Genomic DNA, 10,330 nt, shown 5'->3' with positions numbered 1-10,330 from the left:
CATCCATCCATCCATCCATCCATCCATCCATCCATCCATCCATCCATATTTACCCGCTTCTTCCTTTTCGGGTAGCGGGAGTCACTGGTGCCCATGTCCAGCCATCACTGTGTGAAAGGTGGGGACACCCTGGACAGGTCACAAGTCCATTTCAACCAGCAGGCCAGCGTGGACATTCACGCACACGGCCAGTGTCAGGTTGTCCATCTGAGCTTAACGTGGCTTTTTTTTAACCTCTTATTTAAACCGGCCGGTCAGACCAGCCTCATTCTCAACAAGTAGACTAACACAATTTTATATTGTGCATTCTTTAGTTTCCTTTGTGCTGATTCGTAAAACCACATCAAAGCCTGGGACCATCCCGGACCGCACATTTAAGCACATTATATGGACCGGCCTGGTCATGACAACGCAGCGTGTTAACATCACATCTGGAAGATGTCTGTAAATTTCAGCTAAATCTCAGGCTTTGGTTATCCCGTGCGAATGCATCACATGAAAAGCAGACGTTGGGGAGTAATTTATTTATTACATGTGGTCCCTAGGTAAAACTAATCCCGTGCAAATAGGTATTTTGTTGAAGACTCCAATGGACTCTTGTAGACGAGCACAGACTACAAAGTTTGTTTCACGCAGACCTCAATTGAGTGGACATTTGAGCAGATTTATTTCTTCTTCCCATGTCGCTGTGAGCAGCTCAGACAGGCTAAACATTTCTCATGGCCTCCAGCCTTACTTATCCTTTCAGTCCTCCTGGTGAGCAGGAAGGTTTTAATTGGTTAACCACAGCCCGTGGACTATCAGCTCGGCTCTCGTTAGTCTGCGAGCACAAAAGCTCGGGCAGTTGATCACCCAGGCTGATGTCACATTGTTTTCTCACCAACTTTTCTCTACCCATGCATCTGTTCAGATTTGCCATCATGGTGTTTGTCCTTGAAGAGAAAAGGCTTTGTTTGTAGTTATTCTTCAGCTGCAAGTACGCGACTTGTCAGATCAGATCAAAAGCGTTTGATTTGAGCCACATTGACCCTGATTATGGAGCGGTGAGCGGAGGAGGACACAGCTCTGTTTTCTGTTAAAACTGCAGCCTCTGGACTCTCCCTCTGGCTCGGTGGATATGAGCGAGTCGATGCAGCGGAGCACACAGCTTCATGTCCCCCACCGGCACAAGTTCTGCCCGACTCCATCGATTCTGGCTAGGTTCATGTCATTAGCTAGCAGCATGTAATAAATCACACGATGTTTGTTTCAGGCCTCCAACCTGCCGTGTAAAACTCAACTATTCTCCTCGTTGTGAGCGTTCTTCTGTCTGCAGCTTATGATGCAACGCTGACCTGCTTGGAATCGAGCGCAGCCTCTTGGCATCTGTTCAAACTGAAGAGTTTCAGCTGATTTAGAGACTAAAACACATTCTGTGTGCATGTGCATATTCACAGACACGTACGGCTCGTTTCAGCTCAGAGGAGTTCTCTTGGTGCTGAATGTTCCTTCATGGCTACAATGATCCATGTTCCATTACAGAAACACCAGGTTTGTATAGTGTTAACGTCTTTAAGGAGGCATTGCAGATTACAAAAAACAACATTTATTTCATGTCACTTATAACGAAGGATCTCACATGATCTGCTACTGCTTGAAGCATGTGTTGGGGATGACTCTCAGTTACTACCACACAAAGTTTTAGTTCAGTGTCCAAAAAGTTTAACCGGCTGTTTGTGTTGTCTAAGGTGAAATAGCTGTGAATCAAACTGACTCCAAAAGAGAATCAGTTGTAGGTGTATGTCCAGTGGTTCACGAGATATTTAGCTAACAAACAAACAAATACATATGTAAATGCACAGTCACCTGCACTTATATAATAATGAGCTGACAACTACTGTAAACTCTGCAGCCAAGCAACACATCCACCAGTCTACACAAACTGTCTGCAGACCTTCTCAGTGACACAGCAGTTTTTAAAGTCTCCACTCAGCAGTAGATTACAGTAACACCTGACAACAACCTGGTTCTTCGCTCCTCCTGGTATTCATATGAATCCCAAATGTAAAGAGGACAGGAAAAACAAAATTACCATTTGGGTCAAGGCATTTTCCATTGACTTGTGTCGGAGTAGCGGACACACTTTATCCCGGTCCATGGAGCAACACAGTTGTTGTATGGCAGTCCAAACATGGCAGCGATGTGATGAAACATACAAACATCTCTGTGGCATATACATAATTTAGAATACAAAAGAAAAGCAAGTCATTAACTTGACATCTGTCAGCAGGTGGACAGTAATGATCAGAGAACGTACCGAAACAAAGACTAAGGGAACATCTTGAATAAGTTTTTGCTGCAATGTAGAGCTGGCTTTCATTGAAAACCCTTTCATATATTTGTGGTTTGTAATCTGCAGGCCAAGTCTTAAAATAAAAATCAAGTTCTGGATTGAGACTCATCAGACGATCTCTATTTTTGAATAACTTCAATCAATATTCGGGAAAAACCTTAATCAGGACCCCACAAGTGAAAGCTGTTAACACTCAGATCCATTGATTTAAATAAAGATGGCTTCATTTCTTTCTACTGGCTAAACTTAAAGAAAAACTGTCAGCTTTGTGCGTCCGTTTGTCTCTTTGTGTTTTTGTAACCAGAGTTTGCTCATGGGGGATGTGGAGCTGTTGGACTGATTCAAACGTTCCACCTTCACGTCTCACTGACAGGATGTCACATTGTCAGTCACAGTTGTTCCGGCCCGACGTCATTTAGTTTGTGGAACACTATGAAGTTCTGGTTCTGTCCCAGCTGTGTGGGCCACGTCTCGAATTATCTGGCCTCGCTTTACTCCTCCAGATGAACATCCCTTTCGTTCTGTTTTATTGAAGTGAAAAAAAACCCCAAAAGGAATAAACAACAAACCCCTTTTCCATTTTTTCAAACCAATCCCATCTGGTTTACTGTTACTTCTAATTTTCTCTGGCTGAGCCGGTTCATAACAACAGACTGACCTGACACCTTTATAAGCCTCAAGTAACTAAATTAAACTAAACCTATTATAAAAACATGGGTTTGAACATCCAGCGGTGAGGTCAAAAGTAGAACGAACAAAAATGTACACCTAAAAAATGTATTAGTCACAAAACTAATGTGCCAGCATGGAGGGTAACTTAAAACTGTTCTGCAGCTTGCCACTAGAGGGCGCCTGTCTGTGTGTTCTCAACTTCTAGCTTCCAGTCCTGTCTCTAGTTATACGTCAATGCTCAGATTAATTCCAGCTGTCAATCTTTTGTATTCTTGTGATCGTTGACCAAAATGTACCATATTTACATCCAAATCACATTGTTAACTAACTTTAAGGCTCTTTTCAGCCAATGCTCAGCTAATTTCAGTGGTCATCCAGAGATTAAATGAGTCTCTACATTACATAAAATAAACATGATGAGCATTTCACACTAAATCCACAAGTTATCACTCAATCCTTCCTCTCCTATAAGTGTTAAACATCCAGCTGTGGCCAGATGGAACAGACAGGCGGAGCTGTTGCAGCCTCAGGCGAATCCTGCAGCAGCCGTCAGGACGTCACACAGTTTGCAAACGATCACTTCAGACGCAGAGGAGAGACTGCGAGCAAACCTTTTTACATGCATGAGAAGTCAAAAACATTGAAGGAAAACTAACCTGCCCCCCAACAATAATGAGATCACATGACCTACTTCTGGTTTCTGAACGTTCTGTCTTGGTACAGAAACACTTATGAAATAATTATGAGCATGAACAGTCTTAGCGCTTTATTTTCTATCTGTATTTTAGAGTTTGTTCTCTGTAATTAATTCCAGCAGCTGAGAAGCTTAGCAAATTAATGCTGCTGCAAAGAAGGTCAGACTTGCAGCTCACTGCTCTTATTAAACTATTAATTAAAGTCCAACGCAGAAAGGCGTTAAATGAGCGAGCTAGACGCTCCTGCAGGTCACCTTGTTCTTTAAAGCTTTCACCTCAAAATCGATTGTAAATTAAAAAAATGGAGCATTTCCCACAGCCAAACGCAGCATAGGTGCCTGAGGGAAAATGTCTCATGTAAACATATTTACACGTTTCCCAGATTTGTTCACTTTCATCTTCTAATGCATTGACGGTTTGGTGGTCTTTAATGGGACCAGAAGGGACACTTTGTAGTTCAGAGATGCAGCACGGTGAGTAAGACGTAATTGGCACCTACGATTTGTGAAATGTCACCAACAAGAACAAAAATCAACAAGCTTGAGTGAAGTGGTTTGTCATTTTTTACCCCTCAGCAGGCTGCACTACACAAGCTCATCGTTTTCATACACAACTTTTCTATCTTCCAATTACCACATCAGCAAGCGTTTCCATTTAAATATTTTCATTTCTGTATTTCACATACAGTAGCTCGGATCGATTGTGGTCCCAGAGTGACCTAATTTAACCAAACCATGCAGTGAAAATAGATTCTCCTACAGTCTCACTGGAGTTGACTCAATTACCTCTTAATTTGATTTTACTTTATGGCTGCTGTGTTTATTTTTTGGGGTTTGGGAAGGGAAAAATGCCACACAACAAAGACCATTTCTGTTCCAGAATCCCTTTAATAAATGCAGTTTCACTTGTGCAATCAGAGGAATCATACTGAGAGTTTTTAGATCAGTAAAAAGCACGTCTGAGGAACTGATAGTCCCACTCTGAAGCCGTTATAAGGACCTGCATGTTTGCTTTCGCACCACCAGAGGAACACTGTGACTGAGACAACTGCATCGTCAGCATATGACAAAATACTACAAGTGTCTAACAGTCATGATGTTTTATTTATTTATTTTATTTTATTTATTTATCGGGTTTTTCATGGTGGTTTTTATCTAAGCATGAGAAAACTAATTACAGCTGAGCATGTAAGGGAAAAACAAATGTATTTAAAATTAAGAACTATGTCAATCAGGCATCGCAAACAACAGTGAGTCCAGCTACAGGCAGGAGGTGGAACACCTGGAGAGCTGGTGCAGGAAGAACAACCTTAACATCAATGTGAAGAAGACGAAGGAGAAGGACGTGGATTTCAGACGGAGCAAACTCCCACACACCCCCCTGAACATAAGAGGATCTGCAGTGGAAGTGGTCTCCAGCTACAAGTACTTGGGTGTGCACCTGAATGACAACCTCAGCTGGGTCAACAACACCACCAGCCTGATCAAGAAAGCTCATCAGAGACTCTACTTCCTCACATGGCTGAGACAAGCTGGTCTGGGAAGCTCAGTCCTCACCTCCTTCTACAGGTGTGCAGTGGAGAGCATCCTGTGCTCGAGCATCAACGTGTGGCATGGAGGCTGCACAGCTGCAGAAAGAAAAGCTTTGCAGAGAGTGGTGAAGGCTGCACAGAAGATGTTGGAGTCAGCCTCCTCACCATCACAGACATCTACACCTCCAGATGCAGGAAGAGGGCCACCTGCATCATGAAGGACCTCACTCACCCAGCACACACACTTCTTGCCCCGCTCCCCTCAGTCAGGAGGTTGAGGAGCATTAAGTGTAGAACCACTAGACTGAGGAACAGCTTCTACCTTGAGTCTGTTAGACTCATAGATCTCTAACCAGAATAATCACTGTGAAAAAAAAAATCACTGTAATTCAACTTTGATTGTTGATATGTGCTGCTGATTATCCATGCTGCTGATCTCATGCTGCTGATTATTTAATAATGCTGTATTCATTTATTCATACTCATCTACCCACAAAGACTCATGTTCGTGCTGCTGTTGTTCGGTGTATTGTTTTGCACTTTAGTGATTAGCTTCATTCTTAGATCTTTTAGTGTACCGTTTAACGTAAATCTTAGTTATAGATCCGTATTAACTGTTTCTTTTTACAATTTATATTTTTACTATTGTTGGATGCAACTGGGACCCTGTGTACACAATTTCGTTCCACCTCATGTACCACATGTGATGTGAATGACAATAAAGAACCTTGAACCTTGAATCAACAAAGTAACAAAAGTTGCTCCCGTCTGTTGTCCAGTACTACAGTACATGTTGACAGAGTACATCTCTGATGCATGTGACATTCACCCTCCTAAGCATCAACAATAGAAGGAGCCATATTTGGATCTGTGTTTTGAGCCAGGTTTAATTTTCAAGCTGTTTCAAACTACAAACATGCAGAAGAAAGAGTTCTACGTCAGAGCAGTCTACTTTGTGTTGCACATGTCCAAAGATGAAACACAGACAACATAAGAAGCTTCTATTTTAGCAATGCAAGTGCAATTCTGGATCACTGGAGATTTATGTACAGACTGATCACTTCCTCTTACATCACCTGAGAGTGATCATGTGGCTAAGAATGCACCTACACTGAAGCAGGAGCTGAAACACTCTCAACAAATCAAGGACAAAGACAACAGTCACAGTACAGGCAGTGCAAAAACAACAAATCACCTTAAATGTTTATAAGATGTAAAATGCTCTTCTGCAGCCTGAACGCACCTATTGTTGCTTTAAATTCAATTTAAAAAGTAAACCAGGTGGTCTTCTTTGAAACATCGCAGTTTTGTTTTGTGTAAAAAGATATTTCACGCCATGCACTAGATACTGTTTTTAATGTCTAAACTTGTTTGGTTTCAGATGGAAAGAAAATGAAAATGATCTTTTATTTTCCATGTTTGCAGAAGTCAAGACATTATGATACTAATGAGCCGGGATTAAGGAACATAGTTTACTATTAGAGTGTTACGGAATAAAAACTGAAACAGAAATAAATTGAACGATAATGTAATTTTACCATTGTCTCTGGCAAGGGCAGACATTCCACCCCATTATTAGGAGGGTCAGTAAACGGGGAGTTTATTTTTATTTTAAGAATAATTTTTGAGGGGGCCCCTTAAGCCAGTCAAATGTATTGTTGTAAAATGAAATGAAAATTAAACGTTCATTCCCGTGTTTACAGGCAGAATAGTGTCATAAACTAACGGGAGCACTGACTCAATGTCTTTGTCCACCCACGCTGCGACCGCGGCGTCAGTGTTCTTGTCATTTAAAGTGGCTTTATTCGCGTCCTGGTCATGCTGTCATGTGACTTACAAGATAAGCTTCTTCTTCTTACAAAAACATAAAATCATTTAACCTATAAGAGAATGATAAGACTGACATGCACCCATAAACAGGGCAGCACGGTGGCGCAACTGGTAGAGCTGCTGCCTCTCAGCGAGCAGGTCCTTGGTTCAAACCCCGGTCCAGGGGCCTTTCTGGGTGGAGTTTGCATGTTCTCTCCGTGCATGCATGGGTTTTCTCCGGGTACTCCGGTTTCCTCCCACAGACCAAAAACATGCATGTTAGGCTGATTGGTAACTCTAAATTGTCCCTAGGTGTGAGTGAGAAAGTGAATGGTTGTTTGTCCCGTTTGTCTCTATGTGGCCCTGTGATGGACTTGCGACCCATCCAGGGTGTACCCTGCCCCTCGCACAGTGATTGCTGGACATGGGCACCAGCGACCCCCGTGACCCAAAATGGAATAAGCGGGTAAAGATAATGGATGGATGGATGGCACCCATAAACAATAATAAAGTCCAAAATGAAAAACTTATCACAACCACAGAGAGACGTATGAAGCTTTTGATGTTGCCATGGAAACGTAAACAAAAAGTTTGCCGTAGATATTAAAGATTTTTAACGTGCAACTTTGCAGGTGAACAATGATGAGATAGGTACATCAAACATGGATGCAGTTTCTAAAGATTATTTAGAATCAGGTTGAAGGTATAAAAAACTTTTTGTGGTCACTGAATAATTGTCACTGATCTGTTTTACAAGATTTTAAAACTCTAAATGAACACATGGTCACAAACAGAAGAACCACGTCCCATAAATACATCCACTAAATCAAACAACATTCTTCAGACAAACTGATTTATTGTGGATTCTCTCATAAATTATGAGCTACTGAAATGATCCAACAAGAACAAGTGTTCCAACAGATCTGAGATCATTTAGAAATATAAATGTCGTCTAGAATAACAAGAAAAACAGTTTTCACTGAGGCGCGAACCCTGATTCCCCACACAAATGATAACATTACTAAACGTTGTAGACCTTGAACTCTTTCGGACTTCAGGTACACTCTCAGGAAATATCACTGAACTGAACCATCACACTGATGAGGAGGTGGGGGGCATTTTTTAAAGACAAATGCATCGTAAATGGTAAATGGTCTGCACTTATATAGCACTTTTCTATCTTATCAAGATACTCAAAGTGCTTTACAACCCGTGTCCTCATTTACCCATTCATACAGCACTCTGTTATTTCTCTACAAAGAATAATCAGAGCTTTATCACATTCATACACCAATAGGACACACATCGGAGGCAATGAGGGGTTCAGTGTCTTGCCCAGGGACACTTAGGCATGTGACTGCTGGTGGAATCGATCCCCCAACTCTTGCATTGGAGGACGACTGCTCTAACCACTCAGCCACAGCCGCCCCACTTGTATTGTCAATATAAATGGTGGGTATGATTTGTTTTATTTAAACTGCATAAATTTAAGTTTTTTTCAAATTTTTTTGGGGTGGGGTTCATCTTTGTTTTTCCAAAAGTGAAGGGGTCCAGACCCACCCAGCTGTCCCAGGATTTCCACTGCAGGTTTCCGGTTGTACCCGTGGGAGCATGCGTCTGAAGTTTTCTTTGAGCACAGCTCATCTATACACCCACTTTAACGGAATTACAGAGCTCTCGGTCCAGACTTTAAAAAAAAAACCCTGCTGGCTTTCAACGTTTTACTGAGTTTGCTGCAAAAACCAGCAAATCTTTGAAGAAAGAACGGGCAGACCCCTTTCCAATGACCCCAGCTCACAATCAACAAGCAGCCATGTGAACATCCCTGTAGAGCCCAGGGACATGATTTATGTCCAACAAACAACCTGTTTGTTAATAATACTGGAGATTAGGATCGGCACTAAATGAGATTGCTTGTGTTGATGAATGTATGGGCCCGGCAGCACCATTAGTGCTAACAATGGATCCTCGAAACACATCAAGGCTCCTTTATGAGCCAGTTGTTGTCTGTAGATTACACAACATGTGAGCGTTCATGCATCAGGAAAAAATAGGAAGGGATCAGAGACAGCGAGGAGCAAATTATCAAGATGGTAACACTGTTCACAAAAGATAGACACCCCCAACAGAAGCCTTCAACACTGACTGTTTTAATGAGGAGAGAAAGCCCAAATCTAACATGAAGAGGTTCATACGTGATGTTCTAACAATACTCCAGAGGATACTTTAATTAGTTTTAGGATCTTATTTCTAAACAGTGTTAAAATATAATTTATGAACACCAGCATCATTGTTTACATGTGCTTAGTGTATTTTTAGTTCATGTTTTTCCAAGTTCATATCTTAGATCTTATCACTGTTTTTCTTTTACATTTTATACTTTTGTTGGATGTAACTGGGACCCTGTGAACACAATTTCTTTCCACCACATGTACCACATGCGGTGGGAATGACAAATAAAGAACACTGAATCCTTGGATCTTTGATTACATTGTGTATACAGTAAAGCATCTTACAGCTTGAGAGAATTATTGCATTTGAAATAATAGTTCCTTCTATTAAGATTTTGTTTAAATGTTATTAACTCATTGATTTACGTTTGGAGTAGGTAGAGCAAATCGAACTCCTGCTGTAGCCTGATAAAGCTCTTAAATGTGCATGCGTTTATTGAACAGCACTGGACATTGATGCTATTCTTCCTCTGGCTGGTAATGCAATAATCTGCTAGCCTCTTCTCGAGGCTGAGGTGGACACGCACTTATTCTCATTAAAACGGTGGATTCAGGACAAAGGCCTCTTGGCTGATAGAGGAATGTTTATGTCTCAAACCTGAGAGGTTTTTTGTTGCTCTGGCCATCGGTGTTGCCTAATCTGTGAGAGATTACAACAGCTACACCTGAGGAACAAAGTGTTTGCAGGAGAAAAGAAGAGACAGAACGACTTAAAAAGCTGCACCATTTTTACCATTCAGTACTAAAAAAGGTGCCTGTGGTCAAGCATCGAGGCGTCCACTGTTTGGTTTTCAGCTTGATCACTGACAGTTTTCATGCTCTTCAGCTTTCAGTAAAAATGTGCAACTTATTCATCAAACTGTGCGTCTCAATCAGAAATATTGTGCTTTGACTTTTAACTGTGGTGCATTTGTACCTGACAACATTTGTTGATGCAATGAGGGACACACATACGTATTCGTGAGCTCCAGGGATGCAAAGCAGTCGTGGCGCTCTGACCCTCACCCCCTGGAAATTATTTCTACATTTTTTTCAAAACTTTGCAATTTCGTGCAATATA

Source organism: Nematolebias whitei, chromosome 6, assembly GCF_014905685.2.
Source record: "Nematolebias whitei isolate Nwh7 chromosome 6, NemWhi1, whole genome shotgun sequence".
In the NCBI taxonomy this organism is placed as follows: Eukaryota; Metazoa; Chordata; class Actinopteri; order Cyprinodontiformes; family Rivulidae; genus Nematolebias; species Nematolebias whitei.
This window is presented reverse-complemented; position numbering follows the sequence as displayed.